General features: G+C 39.3%; 1 protein-coding gene and 1 long non-coding RNA gene across 6 annotated transcripts in view; both read right to left on the reverse strand.

Annotated features, from left to right (window-relative positions):
- The window catches only part of PSD3 (pleckstrin and Sec7 domain containing 3), a 526,477-nt gene that overhangs the window by 123,946 nt on the left and 376,435 nt on the right, over window positions 1-26,096 (reverse strand). The gene's annotated exons all lie outside the window — the stretch shown is intronic.
- On the reverse strand, window positions 13,999-25,033 carry LOC116558177. Its single transcript, XR_004271893.1, has 2 exons — window positions 24,991-25,033; window positions 13,999-15,286 (listed from the first exon to the last, which is right to left on the reverse strand). It is a non-coding gene; the product is annotated as an uncharacterized LOC116558177 (long non-coding RNA).

Genomic DNA, 26,096 nt, shown 5'->3' on the forward strand with positions numbered 1-26,096 from the left:
GGGTGACAGAACATGCTTGAATTTGGTTTATTTTTTCATTTCTATGATCAGATGTAGTTTTGGAATCTCGTCAACACGTAAACAGAGCTGAAATCTGTATCTTGGACAATTAATCTTGTGTTGTGATGTACTTACAAATCCAGTCACAATCGCAAAACCATCTAACCATGAACAGATGTCCCAGCAAAAATTCGTATTAATTAACACTAGAAAATTAATTTTAAAGCCCTTATCTTATTGAAAGAGAGTCTAAAGTACAATTAATATGTATAATCCATCATGTAATCAACATTTGTAAGCACATTCTAGAGGCTAGGGAGGCATTATGCTAGGTACAGATGAATCCATTCTGCCTTCAGAGGCCTCTTATATAAGGAATACAAAATGTGCTGCTAACCCTGACTGAACTTTACCAGGCGAAGAATTAGTCAGCTAACGGAGTCAACTGATTTTTTTATTTGCCACTTACAATGTGCAAGACACTTTCACACACGGTATTAATATGTAACATTATGTTATACATGTTTTCTTGTGAGAAAAATTTAATAATAGAGAAAACAGATCCAACCTTATGAGCAAAGAATTTGCAAGAGGTGGTTGGGGCACCTGCTGCTGACTTGCACATTTAAGACAAATCAATTTACCGGACCCTCATTTTCTTTATATGCAATAGGACAGTGCTACATAAAGTTAGTATTCTTTGCCCCCTTCCAGATCTATAGTTTTACAATTCTACTCGAGGAAGACCTTAGCTATCACTCAGCCAAACTCCCTAACTAGTCCTTTTTTTAGTCTCTGCTCCCTTTTCCTGTGTTCCTCACTATATATGTATTTTTTGCCATGGTTATTGATCAATGACATCACTACCTGCTCCCAAATCCTAAACATAGCTTTTATAAATTAATGAATGCATATTTAAAAATTGCAAATGAATGAAGAAGAACAGGAGAGGGAGTAGGAACTATAGCAAGAGAGCCAGAGAAATGTTTTGAGGAGGGGGAAAGGGAGCAGTGGGACTTTGCCTCTTGTCAAATGCACCTTTCTGAGTTACAATAGTTTGAACCACCATTCCTTATTATGGAGGAAAAATAATGTAGCCAAAGACAACACTAACGAAACACCCCTGTCAAAGAATATGGCCAGCAGCTCTGAAGAAGCACAAAATCAAACTTGAAAATGAAGCCTGGGTACAGTGGCTCAGAAATATAACCACAGAACTTTGGGAGCTAAAGCAGGCAGATCACTTGAGCCAAGGAATTCAAAACCCACCTGGCCAACGTGGCAAAACCCCATCTTTGCTAAAAATACAAAAATTAGCTGGCCATGGTGACACGTGCCTGTAGTCCCAGCTACTTGAAGGCTGAAGCAGGAGGACTGCTTGAACTGGGGAGGCGGAGGTTGCAGTGAGCCAAGATCGTGCCACTGCAGTCCAGCCTGGGTAACAGAGTAAGACTTTGTCTTAAAACAAAACAAAACAAAAAGCAAAAAAAGAGAAGTGAATAAAAATGTAACTGCTAATTATCTTTTGTACTAACATAATACTTCAAACTTTTACTAATGTGTGTATGCATTCATTCATTCATTCATTTTTTTTGGGTGGACTTAATCAATAAGATGTATATAAACACAGCACATTCCTCCTAAACTACTTTTGCTTCACCTTAGGATTAATTTCTACTGAACTGGCTGTTGTGTCTCACAGACAGTATCTTAAATATGCTACTATGAATAACACACTTCCAAATGTAAACAAAACATTAAATTTTAAGAATGCTGCTAGGTTCCTTGTAGAGCAAAGGTTTAAGTAAAAGCATATCTCACTGTATCGTGCTTTGCTTCACTGAGTTTCACATGTATTACATTGCTTTACAACTTGAAGGTGTGTAGTTAGCCTGTTTTGAGCAAGTCTATTGGTGCCATTTTCTTCCGGCAGCACTTTCTCACTTCGCGTCTCTGTGTCACATTTTGACAATTCTCACAATTTCAAACGTTTGCATTATTACTATATCTGCTATGGTGATCAGTGATCTTTGGTGTTACTACTGTAATTTTTTTGGGGAGCCACAAACCATGCCCATAAAAGACGGTAAACTGAATAAACAAATGTTATGTGTTCTGAGCACTGCACTAACCAGCTGTTCCTTGAGACACAGTAATATTGCACTTAGGCCAATTAGTAATCCTGCAGTGGCCTCTGTTCAAGTAAAAGGAAGAGTTGTGTGTCTGTCACTTTAAATCAAAAGCTAGAAATGATTAAGCTTAGTGAGACTAAGGCTAGGCTGAAGGTGAGGCTTCTTGCTCCAGCTGGCCAAGTTGTGAACGACAAGGAAAAGTTCTCAAAGGACATCAAGTGTTACTCCAGTGAACACACAAAACATAAGAAAGTGAAACAGCCTTATTGTTGATACGGAGAAAGTTTGAATAGTCTGGATAGAAGATCAAACCAACCACAACATTCCCTTAAGTCCAAAGCCTAATTCAGGGCAAGGCCCTAACTCTCTTCAATTCTGCCAAAGCTGAGACAAGTGAGAAAGTTGCAGAAGAAAAGTTTGGAGGTAAGGGAGGTTGGTTCATGAGGTTTAAGGAAAGAAACTGACTCCATAATATAAAAGTGAAAGGTAAAGCTGCAAGTGCTGATGGAGAAGCTGCAGCAAATTACCCAGAAGATCTAGCTAAGATCACTGATGAAGGTGGCTATGCTAAACAAAAGATTTTCAATATATACAAAACAGCCTTTTATTGGAAGACAATGCTATCTAGGACTTTGATAGTTAGAGAGAAGTCAATGCCTGGCTTCAAAGCTTCAAAAGTCAGGCTGACTCTATTGTTAGGGGCAATGCAGCTGGTAACTTTAAATTGAAGCCAGTGCTCATTTATCATTCTGAAAATCCTAAGGCCCTTACTCTGCCTTTACTCTTTAAATGTAACAACAAAGCCTGAATGACAGTATATCTGTTGACAGCATGGATTGCTAAATATTTTAAGTCCACTGTTGAGACCTATTGCTCAGAAAAAAGGATTCCTTTCAAAATGTTACTGCTCATTAACAGAGCACCTCATCACCCAAGAACTCTGATGGAGATGTACAAGGAGATGATTGTTTTCATGCCTGCTAACACAACATCCATTCTGCAGGCCATGAAGTAATTTCAACTTCCAAGTCTTATTATTTAAATAAATTGCACAAGGCTGTAACTGCCATATATAGTGATTCCTCTGAGGGATATGGGCCAAGTAAACTTCAAACTTTCTGGAAAGGAGTCACCATCCTAGATGTCTTCAAGAATGTCTGTGATTCATGGGAGGTCAAAATATCAACATGAACAGGAGTTTGCAAGAAGTTGATTCCAACCCTCACGGAATGACTTTGTGGGGTTTGAGACTTCAGCGGAGGAAGTCACTACAGATTTTGTGGAAATAGTAAGAGAACTAGAATTAAAAGTGGAGCCAAAAGACATGACTGAATTGCTGCAACCTCATGGTAAAGCTTGAATAGATGAGGATTCCTAAGGATGAGCAAAGAAAGTAGTTTCTTGAGATGGAAATGATTCCTGGTGAAGATGCTATAAGCATTGTTAAAATGATAAAAACAGACTTAGAATATTAAATAAACATAGTTCACAAAGCAGTAAGCAGGGTTTGAGAGAGGACTGACTGCATTTTTGAATGAAGTTCTACTGTGGGTAAAATGCTATCAAACAGAATAAACTGCTATACAGAAATCTTTCATGAAAGACTCTACAGCACACAGAAATCTTTCATGAAAGACTCTACAGCTGGGTGTGGGTGATGTGCACGTCAATGGTCCTGGTTATTTGAGAGGCTAAGGTGAGAGACTGTTTGAGCCTGGGAGATCAAGGTTGCCATCGTGCCACTGCACTTCAGCTTGGATGACAAAGCAAGACCCTGTCTTAAAAAACAAACAAGCACAAAAACTAGTGATGAGGCAAGTTTAATTATTGTCTTATTTTCAGAAATTGCCACAGTGACATCAACCTTCAGCAGCCACTACCCTGATTGGTCAGCAGCCATCAACATCAAGGTGAGACCCTCCATAAGCAAGATGATGACAACTTGCTAAGGGCTCTGATGACACACATAATAAACTATAGTACAGGGTAAACGTAACTTTATTTTTTTATTTTTTTTTGAGACAGAGTCTCACTGCATCTCCCAGGCTGGAGTGCAATGGTGGTCGAATGGTCCACTCACTGCAACTTCTGCCTCCTGGGTTCAAGCAATTCTCCTGTCTCAGACTTCTGAGTAGCTGGGATTATAGGTGCACACCACTGTGTCCAGCTTATTTTTGTCTTTCTTAGTAAAGAGGGGGTTTTGCTATGTTGGCCAGGCTGGTCTTGAATTCCTGAACTCAGGATCCACTTGCCTTGATGTCCCAAAGTGCTGGGATTACAGGTTTGAGCCACCGCACCCAGTTATGTAAACACAACTTTTATATGCACAGGGAAACAAAAAAAATTCCTGTGTCTTGCTTTATTGTGGTATTTGTTTTATTGCTATGGTCCAGAACTGAACCTGTAATATCTCCAAGGTCTGCCTGTTTAAAGAATTTTTCTCCTAGTTACAGCTCTAAACTTCTAATGAATTGGTTAGAATATTAAGTCCAAATACTGGTTCAACATCAAAAAGCAAACTAAGAGTTGCAACTCAGATATCTATAGAAATAGGCAGGTAACAAATGAGTCAGGAAGGCCTGGGAGAGACTCTAAGAGTATGGAGAAAGCTCCACGTAGAAGGAAAGCTAGCACTCAGCTGTAGCCTGATTTCAACCAAGTTGGAATGTACCTTCACAATTGCTGTTTTTTTGAGAAGTAGCTAGAAGTACAAATTATTCAAGGCTGGCAAATTTTCAAGTGTGGCAACAGAAAGAGCAATGTACTGTGGGTCAGACAAGCACATCTATTGTCAAAGAGGACCCCAATTTTGAAACAGATTGGAATGATATGATTGGAAATTGTAAGGAGGAAACAGTAAGAATCACTGAACAAACATGGCAAAATTTCCAATTTTTGATTTATACATGAACTTCGGAATATTTGATGTTTCACCTGACATTTCTGACTTTTTGATGATAGTCTAGCCATTTCAAATAACTCATCTTCCTCTGATAATAACATAACTATCAACAAAGCCCCACTATGTGACATTGCTAAGAGGTTGACTTTCACTTAATCTCACTGAACCCTCCCAGCAAACTGTATGTGAGAGAGGCATTATTATTTCCACTCTAGAGTGACATAGCTAATGCTTACAAAGGTTAAGTAGCCTGCCAAGGTCATCCAGCAGAGCTGGGGATCTGAAGACAGGTCTTTCCTAAGCCATAGTCTCTGCTTTTAACTGCCCTAATCACAACACAATATTGTCACCACATATGTACATCATTATGTGTATTGTTCACATACACACCTGTGTGTGTATATATATACATACATATATATACATACATATATATACATATTTTAAATTAACATACACAGATCATCAGTAATATATTTTGCAACTCTGATAAATGTCTTCCCTAGAAATCAGAGTTAATAAAGTTAAAAGCAAACAATGCTATCCATATTATTACATTTCTTAGCTTTTTGCTGTTATATCAGCTTAGAACTTATTAGTTTATTTAGAAAATGATGTTTTCACAGGGAAAGATATTTATGATCCAAAGTTCACAGCTAAGAAAACTTATGATCACAGTGCACATGAATTGATGGTGAATAGTTCAAATTCTCCTTTAACACATCATTGATTGTTTATAACTTGTCTGCTCCATCTGCCTACATGGCATACCTTGCTTAATTGATCCTCATTGTATTACTCTATTTTATAATGACCACAACAAATATTTTATCATAACAAATGCTGATATATCAAGGGAAATTTTTTTGTAACTACTAGACACTAATTAGAATATACTTTTTCTGATACAGCAGTCCCCTGATCCTTGGAGGAGTATGTTCCAAGAATTCCAGTGGAACATGAAACCATAAATGGTAGCAAACCCTATATATTTTATGGTTTTTTTCCTAGACATACATGCTTATGGCAATGTTTAATTGTAAGCTAGGGACGGAAAGAAATGAACAATAACTAATAAAATAGAACAACGATAACATATGCCAACATCACTACTCTTGCACCTTGTGGCCATTATTAAGTAATAAGGGTGACTTGAAGACAAGCACTGTGATACTGCGACAGCCAATCTGATAACCAAGCTGGCTAGTAAGTGATGGAGGGCAGGGAGCGTCGACAATGTGGAGGCTGGACAAAGGAAGGATTCACGTCCCATGTGGGATGGAGGACAGTCAGATTTTATCACGCTACATAAGATGGCTTGAAATTTAAAACTTAGGAAATGATTTTTCTCTAAAATTTTTCTTTTAGTATTTTTGGACAGTGTTTGATGGCAGTTAAGTGAAACCATGAATGACTGAAACTGCAGATAAGGGGGAAATACTGTAATAGTATAGCATATGGTATAAGTATTAACACAGTAAAGTATTTTATAATAACTAGAAGACTAATTCATGTTTGTAACACTTAAAATAGTACAAATAAAACTCCCCAAACCATTCATTTATTCACTCATATATTCAGTCAAACAGTTACTAACTGCCAGATACCTATTTAGGTATCAGGAATCCAGTGGTGAACAGACATAGAACTTAGATTTGAGTTGGGTGGAAGCAGACAATAAATAAGAAAACAAACAGGTGACGATAATTCTGTCACTTTTTGGTAGGCTACCAGATAAATATTATAAGGTAATTAAAATAAGGTCACTGGAAAGAGTAGCCTTGATGATCAGAGAAGGCCTCTTGGCAAGGAAATGTAAGACGTGAGTGACCAGATCAGCCACGCAAAGGCGTGGGGAGAGAGTTAAGCAGCTCCTGCGTTACCACTGAGCCGGCAGCTCTGAGAAACCTGAGTGAGGCTGGTGCGGCTGCAGCACGTGGGCCCAGCAGTGAGCTGTGGTGTGAGACAAGGGCAAATGGGGAAGCAGAGCCTGAAGGGCCTTTTACATCAGAAAAGTTAGGGGTTTACTCTGTGCAGGCCAGGCAACCACTAAAGGATTTTAAGCAGGAGAGTGACCTGTCGTGATTTACGTTTGTAAAGAGTGTTCCCAATTGTGTGTGGAGAAATGATTGCAAGAGGGAAAGGGAACTAGCAGCGAGACAGGTGGAATTTGGGTGAGAGATGAGGTAACTTGACTGGGGTGATGGCAGGCAGTGGCGGATTTGGTACAGATCAGGCTGTTTTTCTAAATTACAGGAGAAGGGTGGACCATTTTCAAATACCTCAGGCACAAATACAAAATTCGGTATGACGAACAGTTTCAACAGTAGCACAAGAAATACATTGTTATTCATGAATATTTAAAATCATTGAAGCAAAGAAGGAAGTAAATACATTAAGATATATGTAGCACAAGAAATACACTGTTATTCATGAATATTTAAAGTCATTGAAGCAAAGAAGAAGGAAGTAAATACATTAAGATATATAGTTAAAAAAAAGTAAGGTGCAAAACATCATTATGGTATGTTTCCATTTTACGGGGGAAAATGTGAGTATCTATCTGGGGACCAATAGAACATGGCTGATAAACACCACCACTGACAATGACTGACTCCAGACACAGCAACTCGGGAAGCAGGATGGGGAGAATTTTCAATGTATACCCTTCTGGATAATTTGAATGGTGACAACACAGTGTACACATTGCTTCTTCAATGAAAAATAGAGATGACATTCGATTTTATGCTTGTTGCAGATGAGATCAAGTCTTCCATCTCCCTTTAGTCTCTATAATGCTTCAGAAATTGTCTTGATCACAGCAAGTGTTTCAGTTGTTGAGAAGGCAAGGGCTTCACTCAGAGGATAATGCTGTGTAACACAATTATGATGGGAGGCAGCCAAAGACAGGAAAAGGGAACAATTAACTAGGGGCTGGGCATGGTATGCTCACACCTGTATTTCCAGCACTTTGGGAGGCCAAGGCGGGTGGACTCCTGAGGTCAGGAGTTCGAGACCAGCCTGGCCAACATGGTAAAACCCTGCCTCTACCAAAAATGCAAAAATTAGCCAGGGTAAAACCCTGCCTCTACTAAAAATGCAAAAATTGGTGGTGTATGCCTGTAATCCCAGCTACTTGGGAGGCTGAGGCAGGGTAATCACTTGAACCTGGGAGGCGGAGGTTGCAGTGAGCTGAGATCATGCGAACTCCAGCCTAGGGGACAAAGTAAGACTCCATCTCAAAAAAAAAAAAAAAAAAAAAAAGCAATGAACTAGAAAGCAGCAGACCTGAATTCACATCTGCCTCTATGTCCTAGGAAGTAAGTAGGGTTACCCCACATTGCTGATCTAGGAGCTGGAGGTGAGAAAGATTGTTACTTGGTGGTGGATGAAAGTTACCAGATCAAATGCAACATGCCCAGTTAAATTTGAACTTCAGATACATAATGAATAACATTTTTAGCATAAGGATGCCCCATATTTTACATGAGACACACTAAAAATTATCTAAAATTAAAATTTACCTGAGTGTTCTGTATTTTTACTTGTGAAATCTGGCAACCCTATACCAGCAACAACTCAAATATATGACTGTCTCACGCTGGAGCCCATATTTTCATTCACGACTTTACACTCTTTTCATGTCCTTCCCAACATAGACTTGCCATGACTATTTCAAAATCCTCTCCAGAAGGTATATGTATTCCACGAATAAAAGGTATTCTCATTGAACTCACTGACAGATGGAAAGATAGCAACTTACATCATGAAAGTACCTTCATCTTTCTTTAATCCCATGTAGATACTAAAAACAATCATCCAAAAAACAATATGAGGAGGTGCTATAATGCAGAAATCCTTACAGCCTAATAGCTTGGAAAAAGGTTATGCTGTTACAGTCTCAGTCTATTATCTGGCATTTGTTAAACACAAAGTTAATTAAGATAAACAAGCCATTCCAGTCACCGGAAATTATTCAAGTCTCATATGTATGTATATATGCTGTCTATATTCTTTCTGATTGAAAAAAATTTTTTCTCTAGGCAATATATGTATATCATTTATATAATCAAAAATTACTAAAAGGTATATCGTCTTGCTCAGTGAATCACCTTCTTCCTTATGAAATGAATTAAATGTTAACTTTCAAAGTATTCTTCAGCATATGTAACTATTCTCCTGTAGAAGCACCATGATTCGAAAAGTCATTGTGTTCACTCTTGATTTTGTTTTTAACTTTTATACCCTGATCCTCTGAAACAGTAATTTAGTAATTAATCAAAAACTTGCCTAGTTATAAAGCTAAGCCATGTCAATTAAAAATATAACCGTAACCAGTATCTTCAATAAACATAACGGCAATGTACTTGCTGTAATTTGTTGTTATGTCCCTCTTGTTGGTAAGCCTTAATTGTTGGAAAGTAGCAGGCATGTACCATAATAAAAAATGCGTCATAATTTGAAAATGTAAGGAAAACAGAAATTTAAAGTGATCTTGCAAAATATGCAATATTTTTTAAATACGCAAGAAAAATGATCAATTATATTTAATGACTATGGACATGATGAAGTTAACATGCACAGTTTAAAAAAAACTTTGCTGAGTAACAAGCAGAACCCTCATAAATAAATGGCTTGTAAAAAAAACAATCCCTGGGGCTCTTTGACATTTAGAGAGAATGCCAGGCCTGGCATTTGTTCCCTGTCATTTCCATGCATTAGACAAAGCAATGAAGACAAACCAAATGGAAATAGGTTTTATCCAAAGCAATCAATACAGACAAATTAAATAATCTCACCCAGTGGATAGATAGCAGGCTTCAAATTTCATAAACAAGAAAATTTGCAAAAGAAATTTTAGGGAACTAAACAGAATTGCCAGTTTTTTGTTTTGCTAAGTGAAGAAACAAATTTTTTTAAAAACAAAGCACTAACTACTATCACCATTGTTGCATAAAAATAAGTTGCATGGACAATCTCAGAATAGAGAACTGTTTCTCTAGAAAAGATTAGTCTTCCGCTGTTACTTCTCTATAGACAAATTCAGACAGCAACTGAGAGCAGAACATGCTCTAGTCTGAAAACTGCAGGAGTATCAAGTCTTGGAAAAATTCAGCCTTTTGCTTTTCTTAAAAAGTAATCTCTATTATCTGGCATTTGGTAAACAAAAAGTTAAGATAAACAAGCTATTCTAGTCACTGGAAATTATTCAAGTTTCATATATGCTGTCTATATTCCTTCTGATTCATTTAAAAATTTTTCTCAAGGCAATATATGTGTATCATTCATATAATCAGGCCAAGTGCGGTGGCTCCCGCCTGTAATCCCAGCACTTTGGGAGGCCAAAGCGGGCAGATCACGAGGTCATGAGGTCAGGAGATCGAGACCATTCTGGTCAACATGGTGAAACCCCATCTCTACCAAAAATACAAAAATTGGCTGGGCCTAGTGGTGCGTGCCTGTAGTCCCAGCTACTGGGGAGGCTGAGGCAGGAGAATTGCTTGAACCTGGGAAGCAGAGGTTGCAGTGAGCCGAGATCATGCCACTGCACTCCAGTCTAGGCAACAGAGCAAGACTCTGTGTCAAAAAAGAAAAAAAATGTAGTCTCTATTGTCTGGCATTTGTTAAACACAAAGTTAATTAAGATAAGCCATTCTAGTCACTGAAAATTATTCAAGTCTCATACGTACCTATATATGCTGTCTATATTCCTTCCGATTCATTAAAAAAATTTTCTCAAGGTAATATATGTATATCATTTATATAATCAAAATTTACTAAAAGGTAATAAAACATAATCTTTTAACTTCACCTCTGATTCTTGCTGCTCAAAAACAACCACTGTCAACACCTTTTTGGTTTTTCTATTTTCAATATGAACTATTGGCTTACAATTGCAGGACTCTGGAAAGAGAACATTCACTTAGTTTTCTTAACACACACACACACACACACACACACACACACACACACAGGCACACACACCCTGCCCTTCTCTCTCTTTCTTCCCACTTCAATACTTCTATTAAAATCATACCACAATCACAATTTGGAGGATCACGAATTTTCAGTCCCCATATTATTATGACTATATAGATATTATTCATGTGCAGTACACTAGGCTACGTTTCCAATTTCTGTAAGATTTTTGATTTCCCAGGAGTTAATCATCATCTTATTTTGTTGTTGCGTACTAATTTTTCTTATGACGCTATATCCCTACTTCAATTTCACATCCTCCAGCAGGCATTTCATCAGTGCCATGGTTGGAAGCATATCTCTTGGCATTGTCTCTGCTCCCAGTCCTCTAACCTGGTTGGTTTCTATCTCCTGCACAGCTGTTATCCCAGGGTTTCCCTTTACCATCATCCTGGGGATTCCTTTTCCCTCTCTGCTCTTAAATTTCCTGTCTATTGGATACCATGTCTTCTCTTTCACTTCTTTAAGTAACTGAGAAAAAGTATATGAGAAAGTAGAGAGGGAAGAGACTCCCTGCTGTGAAACATTTATACTTTTCACTTAGTCCTGCTTTTCTCAATGTGGTGATCTCACTGTGGGCCTCAACTGAGCCTAGGGATCTCACTGTGGCCTTAATTCAGTCCGAAACCTCTGGATTAAACTCATCAAAGAGGAAGAAAACACAATGATAAGGTGGGTGAGGGGGCACACTGTCTTATACCTGTAATCCCAACAATTTGGGAGGCCAAGGTAGGAGGATTGCTTCAGTCCAGAAGTTCAAGACCAACCTGGGCAAAAAAGCAAGACCCCATCTCTACAAAATATTTAAAAATTAGCTGGCATGGTGGTGCATGCTTGTAGCTTCTGCTACTCTGGAAGCTGAGTATTTGGGAGGACCGCCTGAGCCCAGGAAGTTGAGGATGCAGTGAGCCATGATATGTGTGGCCCAGTTTTTTTCTGTGGAACTAAGATAGTTAACAGGTCTATCTGCTTTCCATCCTTCAGAGTTCATTGACGTCTTGAGAACATCCGCTCATTCTTCGTGTCCTTGAAGGTCTATGAGTCCTACTGTCATTTTAGTGGAGTTTAGGTGGGTGTAAAGATAAAAGCACACTGTTATCTAACCTCTAATTTAAGAGTTAAGTTTTCTGCTGTATCTAAATACCACTGAATCACAGTCTAAGAGATCACAGCAGGGGGTTGATGAGGCACACAAATGCTCCTCACAACACTGCCCAACCATACTAAGAGTATTCCAAATGGCCTTTCTAGTTTACCTGTTTTTAAGAAGGTGTATTAAGAAAGAGAAGTGTGGCTGGATGTAGTGTCTCACGTCTGTAACCCCAGCACTTTGGGAGGCAGAGGTGGGAGAAGCAACTGAGGTCGGGTGTTCAAGACCAGAGTGGGCAACAGTGTAAGTCCTCTGTCTCTACAAAAAATGAAAATATATTAGCCAGGAGCGGTGACATGTAACTGTAGTCCTAGTTACTCAGGAGGCTGAGGGACGAGGATTACATGAGGCCAGGATTTCAAGGCTCCAATGAGCTATGATCTCACTACTGCACACCAGCTTGGGTGACAGAATGACACCCTGTCTCCAATTAAAAAAAAAAAAGAATAAAACAATAAAGAAAAGTATCATAAATCTATATAAATCTGCTGATACTTTATCTGTCCCTCTCAGTGACAGTATAGAGCTGCTTCTCTCAAAGTACTTTACTGTATTTGTATGTCTAGTTAGGTAGGACCCCAACTCTTTAGATTTACTTATGCTAGGAGATAGTAGAAGAAAACTGTAATGAAAAACTCAACAGGGATTCATTCCGTTGTCATGAGCCAATGGCGCACCAGGATTAAGAGAGGGTCTTACTGCTTTCTGTAAACAACTCACCCTGTCCCAATGGATTTTTGAGTAGTAGAGCTGATACTGACTCCACCAAACTGCAGCTGAGTGCAAGGTGATTAGACTGTTTAGGATAGCTACATAATCTTATTTATTTACTGAAATCAAACACACATTGATTCACCAGATTTTAATGTGGCAATAGTAAGTACACCGATGTCTCCAGTACCTTGGGTGGCATTTCATGTTGTAAAACTTAACTGCAGTCTACAGACAATGGCCTATCATAAGGGGACTCAGGGTAGGGCTAGAGCCTCAGCCGGCCAATTTGTAAAAATTTTGACATGAAGCATTTCAAAGAATCTACCTAGAAAAACAAATTCCACTGAAATCAGGTGATCTATGTGCCCAAACAGGTACACTAAAGTTACCATCAGAACATGGCAGACTGGATTTTAAAAAAAGAAATGAAAAAACAATCTGCTTGAATGATAGTTAAGGCAAAGCTTAAAAATCGTAATTAAAATTAATGATAGAGGCTGGGTGCGGTGGCTCATGCCTGTACTCTCAGCACTTTGGGAGGCCGAGGCGGGTGGATCACAAGGTCGGGAGTTCAAGACCAGCCTGGCCAAGATGGTGAGACCTCATCTTTACTAAAAATACAAAAATTAGCCAGTCGTGGTGGCGGGCACATGTAATCCCAGCTACTTGGGAGGCTGAGGCAGGAGAATCACTTGAACCCAGGAGGCAGAGGTTGCAGTGAGCTGAGATCATGCCATTGCACTCTAGCCTGTGTGACAGAACAAGACTCCATTTCAAAAAAAAAATAATGACAGAAGAGTAACTTCCCTCATAAATTAATATGATAAATTAATGAGCAGGACGCCATCTTGCTCAGCTACTCCTGGTCTCTGCTTCACTATAGATGGGCAAAGAAAAAATGTTTTCCAAAAAATCTCCTATTAGACTCTAAGCTGAATGCAATCCCCAAACTCTAAACCAGGCATGATCTAACAAAAGGTTGCAGAATATCTTGTCACCATACATATTCCCACACAGACGCTCACGATCGTTAACCACAGGTTATCATAATGCTACGAAACTCCCTGATCTTCAGCAGTGACTATCTTTAAAATGCAAGTATATATATATATAAAAATTTTTCTCTCTCAATTCCTGTCATTATTGCATAGATTTTTCTTTTTCCTGGATTCTGAAAAGGATATTACACTAAGCTTGCCAGGAATGACAGCATGGACCAGCATTTTCTCTACAATGTTCCAATATTGCATGGAATTTCTCAAACACCTGCTTTAGTACACCTTCCCCAGAAGAATGTGTTCAAATACAGTCTACTCATAAGCGTAGCGGAGCAAGAATGCAGTATGACATTGGGAGTTACTTAGAGATGATGCAGAAGAGGAGTGGCATGCAGCTTCTCCTTCACATATTTTTTTCTTCTTTTCTTCACAAAATCCACACCTATACCTCATTGCTAACCCTGAGGATTTATTCACCCAAAGAAAACAGCCATTGTGCTCTCATAATGTGTAAACACATCTTTTACTTAGAGAATTCTAGAAACTGGCCTTAGGAGATTTAACATGAAACCAGAATTGTGGAGTGTCTTACCCTGTATAGCAAATGACGAACAGTTGATTTATAGCCTTGTTGCTGCTGGCCAGACCAAGTAGCCCATCACTCAAGATAACTATTACAACTAGATATGCTGACCTGCATACCCTAGCCCTCTTTTGTGCTTTGTCTGGCCCAGCCTGTATACTTTGGCCCAGATGATATTTCCTGTGCTTTGCCTAAAAAAAACAATCCCTACCAGCTTCCCCTCTGCTGCCCCCTGCAGAGTCAGTCAGAGGATCCCGTGCCTCACCTCCACTGTCTCCCTTGAGCTTGACCACAAGCCCCGATTTAAAAACCTTGTCTGGGAAATCTGCTTGGCTCCGTGTTAATTTCCATTACATGGGAAGCGAAAGAGCCTGTGATCGGTAACAGAGACAGCCAAACCAAACAAATCACCTACACTTTCTTTACTCAAGTGAAAATGGGTAAATAGTGACGGTGAAGATCTGCTTTTAATTATATTCAAGGGTCAAGAAATATCACTCTATCAGGAGCACAGTTTGTTCAATATTTACTTCTAAATAATGATTTCAACATCCTTAAAAAAGACATTAATTTACATGAAAGTAGCAGCAGGATCTGAGAAATTCACAGACACAAAGGAACTGGGGGAAGGAGGGAAATTAAGAGTTGGTGTGTGGTGGGTAGCTCAAACAAGTAACAAAAACCAGTGTCACGTTGCTAGCTTTCCTAACAAAAATAAAAGGGCAGCGCAGTGGCTCATGCTTATAGTTCCAGCGCTTTTGGAAGCAGAGGAGGTCAGATCACACGAGGCCAGGAATTCAAGACCAGCCTGGCCAACATGGCAAAACCCTATCTCTATTAAAAATAATTAAAAAAAAAAAAAAAAAAAAGCTGGGTGTGATGGTGCATGAGAATTGCTTGAACCCAGGAGGCGGAGGTTGCATTGAGCCCGGGTCATGCCACTATACTCCAGCCTGGGAGACACAGCACTATTGTGCAGGTAGTGAAAGTTTTTATTATGGGTCAAGTCTGACTCCAGTCATCAACTTAAGGGGAATAAACAGCTATCGATAATAAAAATGATATGGATAATGATAATCTGTAGAACTACCTCCCTTTTAAGAGCTCCTTTGGCTAAGGATCACATTAAAACATCAGAATTGTTAGTCTGGCAGAATTACACCTGGAGGAAAAGTTTAACTTCTTGGAACACAAGAAGTAGTACAGTGTAAAGACAGGAGAGCCAAAAAAGTAAAATAGACTTCTGGAGATAAAATTGTTTTTATCTTTGCACTTTCAGATTTACTTTGTCAAAAACACCTCCTCCCTAATTCTTTCATATGCCAGGATCAGAACTAATGCAGGAGGATGTTGATATTTTGATCTAATCATTTAAGTTGTTTAAAAAAAAACTCTACTTGGGAGCTCATTAGACTCAGGTAGCTTTGGCATTTTAAATTTTTACATGAACAAATCAAAGCCCAATGTAAACAGTAAATGGAAACTGGAAAATATACTAATCAGAAACCACCAACTTCTTTTAAAACAATTGTTTTCTTTTTCTCTGCATATCATTCTGTCAACTAACTTCTAGCCATCTAAACTGTTTGTCTTGCTTCTTCAAATACTAAGTAAAAGTTTTCCCTCTTGCATCTCTCATCAGAGTGCCAGCCCCTTGTGGTCTGGTACAACCCTGATTTATGCATTCCTGAATGCTCAAATGAACTTGAAAATTATATGTGCTTAAGGTTTTCTTTTAACAAAGTCTATTCAGCTAAAGGATGAATTTATGAGGTGAAAAATGTTCTCCCCCAACTTAAGAGTAACAAAAATATATAGAGACATTTGCAGGAAAATTTTCAAATTATGACTAAGAATTTTCTCCATTTTGAAATAGGCAGATATAAATGTCCTTTGAGCAGAATATCCTTCCCAGGCTATAGCTTTAGTCTAAAGAACAAAAGTGATCTAGGAAGAAATGACAACAATTTGTAAGCCTACCACCAAAACTTGAGGTTGTAAAGGACCATTGTAATGATTTCTTCAGGTTTCTTTGTGTACAGCTTTAACTCACAGAGGGAGCAATGATTAGCATTTATCTAACAATGCGAAGGAAACAGCAAGCAAAGCCTATGAAGAATGAAGAGACTAGACTTGAGGGTGCCTTTCAATATTATGGCAACAGGTTCTTAAAAAGCAATGGATTAGGCACTTAGCAGAGTTTTGGAGCAAAGGACTTCCATTTTCCTTTAATACGTTTATGGTTAACATCTCCTAATATAGGAAGAGGTTTATTCAGAAGACACAGAAAACTCTTGTTAATCTAGCTCAGTCTCTAAGGTTTCTTTCACAGAGGAAATGACCCCACCAATCTCTGCAAGATTTTTAAAATTAACATTGCTCAGAACAAAGGTATAATTTTATCAAACCCCTGCATTTTAGGGATGAGTTTTGGGGAGGTGAAGTGACTTGCCTAGGTGCACACTGCTACTTAGAAAGCAAAACCAGGGTAGACCATCAGGATGCAGCATCCTGACCGAGAAACCAACAGGCCCATGTTTCACTACGCACCACCTAAAGTACCAGTAGTTTACTGGAAGTTCCTGAAATTTTGCTGCCACAGAAATGGATTTATTTGCTATATTATTGAATAATAGCTTTAAACAGTTCACTTGAATCAACATTATTAACTAGAGAATTCTTGATCTAATCTCTAGCATCATGTTTATTGCTCAAAAAATGCCTTGAGGATTCCGCCACCCATGTTATATTTATCCACTCATGCGATATTCACCTACAACAACATGAAGAAACAAAAAGAGGTTGTGACTCCCCTTTATTTAAATGGTATCAGTTTGGCAAGAGATGGGGAAGAAAAAAGTGATATTATCAACATGAAATTTTACAGATTTATGTTTTAAACCTTAAAAATTAATCAATACCAAAATAGTTTATATTTGACAAATACTTAGGCTCAGAGGAGGACCGTGGAAATGTCTGGAAGAAGTGAGGCTTAAATCAACATTTTCTAATATTTCACATCCCAAATTCTGGAGTACAGCTGGCCCTCCATATCTGCGAGTTTTGAAATCCTGTGGGTACCTGGATACCCGGGGCTGGTTGTATTCTACTTTTAAGAAACTGTTTCTAAATTAGAAATCAATTAGAATCTAATTGATTCTAAAATATTACTCTGACCAAGGCAGAGCAACCAGCTGGATCTGACAGCAGGAAGGTCTGCACTGCCCCCTCATGGCCAGAAGCCTTGCTGGTAACTCTTCCAATACCAGACACCCAATGAGCAGTTGAACCCAGTCATACTTAATTAATACATTGTAATAATGAATGCTGGTCTCCACAAAACACACACGTACACTTCCAAAACATATTCATATTTGCATCCTGCCCATATTACCTGTTTCAGAGTTTGATACGAACATTACTATCTGGAAAAAGTCAAAGTCACATTCTCTTTAGAGGAAATAAGATTTAAACACAGAATAAAGAAAAAAAGTATATACAGAGAATAGAGTTAAAAAAAATAACATCCATAGGCTGAATTTTGTCAGGCTAAATAATATTCTTCAGACGATGTCAATATGAGTCACAAAGGATTGGAAAATTCAATTTTCTTAATTTGAAATAATTAGATCAAGAAAAGCATTAAAGATATTTCACTAAAATCAAAGGCAAAACTTCTAGTTCTTTCAACAATCCTTTAACACTTTTTTCAAATGAATTTAAAAAAAAGGAATAAATCAGAGAACAAGTGTGGAACACAGATAATCAATATTTGAATAAACCATTATGTATTTAATGGCCAAGAAAACAAGCTAGAAATATCAAAGATAAAAGTTTCAAAGAATCCAAAACATGTAATTCCAACTCTGACAAGGAGAAGCAATTATTACACCTATTCTAGAAAGAGCCAGAGTTCTAGAAAGATAATATTAAATCCCAGGAGCAAACCATGAGTTAATGGTATCTTATTTTTTACAGGTTGGGAAGACAAGGTGAGGGGGTGGAATGAGGTGGCAAGGGGGAACTTCTAATCATCAGATTAGAGATCCTGAATTTTGGATAAAAAAGTCAGATAATCAAAAATGCTGTTTACATGATTAGCAAGAAGAAACACTAGCTCGTGCAGTAGCTCATGACTGTAATCCCAGCATTTTGAAAGGCAGAGGTGGAAGGACTGGTTGAGCCCAGGAGTTTGAGACCAACCTGGGCAACAGAGTGAGACACTGTCTCTGTTTAAAAAAAAAAGAAGAAACATTGATTTAAGGGCTAAAAAATACTACTAAGTAAGATGAATGAAAATTCTGATTAAAATTGGAGTAAAATGTATAACTGTGGATAAAAATGGGAGAAGTGACACTTAAATCAACATTTTACACATGTCTATTATAGTATAATTATGTTCATTAATTTAGGGTACAAGCCTATCATATTATTCAGTTTATTTCATTTAGGGAACATAAATGGCTAGTGAATGATTAGGGCCACTCTGATCTAACTTCCTGTTCTAATGATTTTCTCTTAGCTGTGGTGTTCAATTTTAAGCAACTAGATAATTTAAAAAATCTCTTGTGAGATATTGGGAACTTGGATATATCATTGATTACATATCCTGGAACTTAGAGACCACATATGCCTTAAAAAAATACTAATGATCTCTTAAAAACTATTATCTCCAAGATACCATGTGATGGCCTACTGACAACAGTTCTACTAGTGGTCTTTTATACTGTTAACTCCTGCAGTATTTGGAATATTTTTTAAAAAGTGCTTGGCCTTCTCTTGCACAGATACATATCATACAAGAGTACCTGTACTGTGTGACAAACACAGAGGATAGTAGATAATCTTTTATGCTAGATTCCAATATTACACTATACAACCATAATTATGGGTAAACCCACTAATGTAACAATGCTTAAATTATCATAAGGACCGGTAGTAGGATTACAACAGAGTTATGGAGGATGAGGTCTTAATTTCCCATAGCCTCTGATTGTATACTATGGGGATAATCCAAATTAAAACATACAAAACAAAATCCAGAGATCTCTCAGTGTTCTTTATAGAAGCCAATTTTACAGCCATGTTGACAATTACATACAAGCTCACATTTATTTACTTAAGAATATAATAAACCATTCAGGTCTATTTCAGCAGGAGACCATAGTCATCACACCACAGGCAGTCTCCTAACATTTTCAGTAGAAGTCAACACATCCCTATACAGGTCACATTAAAGGGCTTTGAAGACACATTTCTCTCTAAAGATAATGCCTTTTAAAAAACAGTGAGGAGGAAAAAGCCACATTGGAAAACTTATTGGAACCAGACAATTCGCTAATGAAGGATGGGGTCAGACTCTACTATGTCATAATGTAAGGGGGTGAAGAGGAAGTCAACATATTTCTTAAAGTCACACTAAGGTATTTTGCCACCTGTCCCCTGCCATATTTTGAAGGGAAACTGTTATTGCCAAAGTCTCTCAATAATGTTATGTCACATGGGGGACAAGGAGGTAACAGGGGAGGAGGGCAGTGGGGAATGGTTTGAGGGAGAAAGCCTGATGTCACTCTCAGTGGGTCTGGATATAACCCCGAGAAGGCTGAAATGACACTGAGATCCACCTCCTGAGGCTCTTTCTGCACATTATCTAACACATGAATCTCCGTTATTATCATCTCCATCTCCAGCCCTAGAGTTCTGTGATCCTATGATTCTATTATTCCATTTTTAAACCTGTGGAGTGGGAGTGTTTCTGAGTACCCTGCTCACACAGATGGTGGTGGGAAGAATCTCAAGAATATGTTGCATGTAGTAAATGCCCACTTCACTACGTAATCACTCCCTTCACATTTCACACGAACAAAGATTATATTATCTTCAAGACAGCTGCAAAACCACGAGTGGTTTAATGGCAGCATAGCATCAGCACATATATGTGTAAGAAACATGAAAGAAGAAATTTCTCTTCATTAAATATACCTGGGGCTAACAACTCTAAACCTGACATGAATGTAGTATAATAGGACCAGGTCAGACTTGTATATCAGCTCCACAGATTGGGGGTTGGGGGAGATCAGAAGAGGAAAGGCAAAAGGAACCAACTGAAAGATAAAATCATATACAATTATGAATATAGAGATACAATATCTCTATATTCCTGATGTTCTAAAAATACCCTCCTCTGAAAAATCATTTGTCAAAGCAACCTTCTGAGACCAGAAAAAGATCTATGTGCCAAACAACAGTTTCCCACAGTCATCTCATTTTGACCACTGCTTTCACCCATCTCCTCCACAATCTGGCTCTTTACAAAACTGACCCACGCCACTCTGTATCTGGAGTCCAGGTCCCGTCCCTTTCACCTGATCGCACCTGATTCTCTTAGAGCCATTTTATACTCCTCGTTACTTTCTCAGTCGATCGCTACACATTAGACACTGCCAAAGACTATCCAGTTCTGTTGCCTTGCCACACAGCTGTCAATAAGATTGAAGTGGTATATCTTTACCTTGTTCTCCTTAGCAGAAAACTCTGAGGAGTTGGAAATTTTCATGGACTTTGACCTGTGAGACTGCCGCCGGATAGAATCCTCCCGGGAGTATTTCACGGAACCTGAGGTCCTCACCCGTACCTTGCTGGCACTCTGAACACTATTCACACCAATCATTTTCGAAGGTCAACTAAGGAAGGGGTTTGGAGAAATAAAAAGGCACTTTCCAACCGTTCCAAGGCTCTCACGCTGGAGAAACTCTGCGGGGTTGTGCCTGAGCAGCTCCTGAGCGCTGTGATCCGCGTTAGCTTAAGAAGCACCAGGCTGCTTCCCCCAGCATCTTCAACTACCCTGTTTGCAGCGACTCTGATTGTTCCAGGCACAGCTCACGTCACTGGCTGCAAAGAGGAAAAAAATGCAATCCACCCCTGCTACTCGTCTCTCTTTTCCACACACACACACACACACACACACACACACACACACACCCAACCATATTCACACACTGGAACAAATGGCAATTGGCCAGGCAAGCAATTCATTAACATTCCAAATGGCAACACTATTTCTCTTGTGATATTGTGCAGTAAGCTCATTAACGTCAACAACAAAATAGAGATACCACAAATAAAAGTCTCAAGTAATCTGCAAGGCACTATGTGGGGTGGGAACGGAGCTGAATTTCCAAAAGGAGGAAAAAAAAACCATGGATGGACGTCAAAAGGCTCAATTAATTACAGGCTAGTGAAACAGTGCGAGACACAAAGACATGTCAATGATCAATAATTTTCCTTTCTTTCCTGTTTCAGGCCACATACTGTTTGACAGCAATTCAAATGGTGTTGCCATTCTGAAGGTTTAAATGTGCCTTATGACCTTAGACTACGACAGCCAGATATTTAAACAGAAATCATGTCACCGTATGGCAAATCCAGAATAAAGATGTTCTGTTACCTCTGTAGGAGACTGAGAAAATGACTGGGGGGTTAGCACATGTTAACTTTCAAGATGGCTCGGAGTGAGACCAATAAAGCTAACTCCGGACAAGAAGGAGCAAGCACCTTTTTCAAAAGCCATAAATGTTCTCTCACTCAACATAGCAATGAGCAAGTCTCTGAGTACGAATCACAAACTGGAGATTACTAGAAAACAAGACCATTTTAGGTCCTGATATAGTAAGCGAGTTTTGAGCATGAGACTCAAGATTGCAATGCCTCACTTATCTGGCATCCCAGAGGTAGAGGCTCAGCCACCACATTAGCATCTTCTCCAGTTAAAGGAGGCTTTTGTGTTAGTATAAATAACAAAACTTAAACACATTTCATAAAGACCAATCTGGAAAAAAAGGTCAGCCTCAATCCATCCCACCCCTCAGATCTAAACTTTTCCTTTATAACTCAAACATTTATACACATTTTTTTTTACAATGTATTGTTCAAATTTTGCAATGTACTGATATTCCTGAGCATTATTTGAGGTAATTTAAAAAAATGTTTTAAAGTAATTATTAAATCATAATGACTAAAGTTATGTTTTAAGTTAATTGCTTCCCTCTACTGTCAACAGGCCCAGGAAAGGGTGACGTTTGAGCCTTGGTTTCTGTTGTATCCTCATAACAGGGGCTTTCTCCCCAACTCCTTTAGATTTTATTTACGTTCCATCTCCTATTTCTAAAGCACTTGGTACCTTTTTTTTTTTTTTTTTTTTTGAGATGGTGGTGTTCTGTCACCCAGGCTGGAATGCAATGGCGCAATCTTGGCTCACTGCAACCTCCGCCTCCCAGGTTCAAGCGATTCTCTCATCTCAGCCTCCTGAGTAGCTGGGATTAAAAGTACCTGCCATCATGTTTGGCTAATTTTTTGTATTTTGTCTACATAGGGTTTCACCATGTTGGCCAGGCTGGTCTTGAACTCCTGACCTCAGGTGATCCGCCCCCCCTTGGCCTCCCAAAGTGCTAGGATTACGCATGAGCCACTGCGCCCAGCAAGTAGTTGGTACTTCTACTGTGCTATAAGGAAGACAAAGATATTAATATTGGCAAAATTTTATCATCTAAAATAATAATATATTATAGGTTTTGGAAGATCTTGGAGCCCTACTGTCCTTTGAGGTACATTTTCCTCTCTTCTTAGGAAACTGAAGCTAGTAAATAACTTTCTTAGAATTAAGAAAAATTCTGTAAAGTTAGTATTTACAAAGCAAGTTCCAAAGACATAAAGTGGTGTGCTGTAGCAGTAAAATAAAATTGATCATTTGGAATAAACACAGTTCTAAATTAAGCAGATGATTATTCTGTGGGTGAAGATCTTCAGTTAACAAAAGTAAGCCTGAGGTGGAACAAAGTAAGAAACTAACAGCATAATCAAGACAAAAATTCAAAAAGTCCTGTGTAAAAGACATGAGAGCCTGCCTCGGTGTGGGGATAAAGACAGCACTGGCTTAAAAGAAACATGTCCTTTGGATATTTGCTAGTCATCATAATGATGAATTACAAAATATCTCCTGATGAACTTTATTTTCTTGGGTCCACCAAAAGTTAGATTAAAAAAAAAAAAAACAACTAAAACCGCATACTAGGATGTACAGAAATGGAATCTGATACACATCACTTCTGGGAGGTTTAGCAGGACACTGTGTTTACTCAAAGACTGCTCAACTGATGTTAATCCTGTAGTGTCCCCACTAATAACCACTGTCAACAACCTGTTTAACACCTAATACTTAACAGAAGCCACTTGTTCTCTCGTTTTGATTCTCAACTTGACAATTCTGTGAAGTGGGTGGAGCTAATAGTGCAATCACCACTTTACAGATGAGGAAAGTCGGTTTAGGACACAATCACAGAGCATGCATTCACATTCTCACATGAAGTATACAAGGAGCCACACTGCCTCCCTCACACTACAGCTGTCTTCATTGCCCAGTCCTTCTAAAACCTGTAATGAGCCTCTCTGCAAGTCAGGGGTAGAAAGCTGTCTTCTGCTCCTGCCATTCATTCTCTGTTCCAGAACACATATTTGTATGTGGACAGAGTGAAGAGAACCCCTAGAATGCCACTAGCAGTCTCAGGCTTCACAGCAGATGACTCCTGCAACATATCTGAGTGTGTCTCAAGAGGTACCTGAAAAAGTTGGCCAGACTCCAGCATCCAGGGGCCCTTGGGGCTTATGCCTCATCCTACTGATATAAACTTCATCCTTACCACTTCTCACTCCTCCTAACTGTCAGGCAGGCCTGACTCTTCGCTCCAGGTGACTGTGTGGGACTTTAGCTTCCACTCAGCCCATGCATGGAACGCAAGCTTGCCTCCTTTCTGAAGCTTTCCCGAATGACCCTCCATCTGCCGTCCTTCTGCCTGGAACTCTGTTGCGCCATCCTGATTCCCTACTTAGCTGGCTTCTTACCATTCAGAAGTCCACTCAGTGTCTTTTTTCAAAGGGACCTTCTGTGACCATCCTTCCTTACACAACAGCCCTGCTTCACCCCTAATCATTCATTCTCCACCAAAACCTCCACTTCTGTGACTTTAGGGTACTTGTAGCTGTTTGAAATTATCTGCATCTCAGAGCCCGCAACAGCACCTGGTAAAGAGCAGGAGCTCAATGACCACCTTTCAAATAAAGAAGTTTTCCATCGGCTTTCATGTCATACAACTTGCTTTTTGGAGACAGAGTCTCGCTCTGCCACCCAGGCTAGAGGGCAGTGGTGCAACCTTGGCTCAATGCCATCTCCACCTCCCAGGTTCAAGCAATTCTCCTGCCTCAGCCTCCCAAGTAGCTGGGACTATAGGCACACTCTACCACACCTGGCTAACTTTTGTATTTTTAGTAGAGACAGGGTTTCACCATGTTAGTCAGGCTGGTCTCGACCCCTGATTTCATGATCCGCCTGCCTCGGCCTCCCAAAATGCTGGCATTACAGGCATGAGCTACGTGATGTGGTGGCCCAGGCCTGTAATCCCAGCACTTTGGGAGGCCAAGGCAGGCAGATCACATGAGTCCAAGAGTTCAAGACCAGGCTGGGCAACACAGTGAAAAACCCATCTCTACAAATAATACAAAAAATAGCCTGGCAAGATGGTGAGTGCCTATAGTCCTCACTACTCAAGAGGCTGGGGTGAAATCATCTGAGCCCAGGAGGTTCAGGTTGAAGTGAGCTGTGATCAGACTACTGTATTCGAGCCTTGGTGACAGAATGAGACCTTGTTTAAAAAAAAAGAAAATTTAGCAGATTTTAATTTTTCTAAGAAATAAATACAGTAAATATAGAATGAACTTTTCCCCCAGCTATACAAAAAAGCATGCAGTGAAATTTGTTTCCTTCCCATACCACTTTCCTGCCCAGTCCCTCTGCCCAGAAACAAGAACTGATCCCAGTTTCCTATGCATCCTTCCAGAGATGATGATAATCTATCCACATGCCTGTGTGTGTGTGTGTGTGTGCATGCTCACCCATCTATTTTCTTCTCATGGATTATGAATGGAAGCATGACATATATTTTTGCTATTTTTTTATTTTTTATTTTTTTAGTTAGAGTCTCACTCCACCACCCAGGCTGGAGTGCAGTGGCATGATCTTGGCTCACTGCAACCTCCACCTCCTAGGTTCAAGCAATTCTCCCTGCCTCAGCCTCCTGAGTACCTGGGATTACAGGTGCCCATCACCATGCCTGGCTAATTTTTATGTTTTTTAGTAGAGATAGGATTAAGTCATGTTGGCCAGGCTGGTCTTGAACTCCTGACCTCAGGTGATCCACCCTCCTTGGCCTCCCAAAGTGCTGAGATTACAGGCTTGAGCCATCATGCCTGGCCTATTTTTGCTATTTTTATTTTAATTTTAGAGACAGGGTCCTGTTCTGTCACTCAGGCTGGAATATAGTGATGCCATCATAGCTCACTGCAGCTATGAGCAAAGATCCTGGACTCAGGTGATCCTTGCACCTCGGCTTCCTGAGTAGTTAGGACTACGGGCATGGACCTGGCACCACCATGTCAGACCATTTTTTTTTTTTTTTTGGTAGAAATAGAGTCTTGCTATGCTGCTCAGGCCAGTCTCAAATTCGTGGGCTCAAGTGATTCTTCTGCCTCAGCCTCCCAAAGTGTTGGGATTATGGGTGTGAGCCACTGGGCCTGGCCTTCTTGCTAT

This window comes from Sapajus apella, unplaced genomic scaffold (genome assembly GCF_009761245.1).
Source record: "Sapajus apella isolate SASKATOON/1434 unplaced genomic scaffold, GSC_monkey_1.0 scaffold21, whole genome shotgun sequence".
NCBI lineage: Eukaryota > Metazoa > Chordata > Mammalia > Primates > Cebidae > Sapajus > Sapajus apella.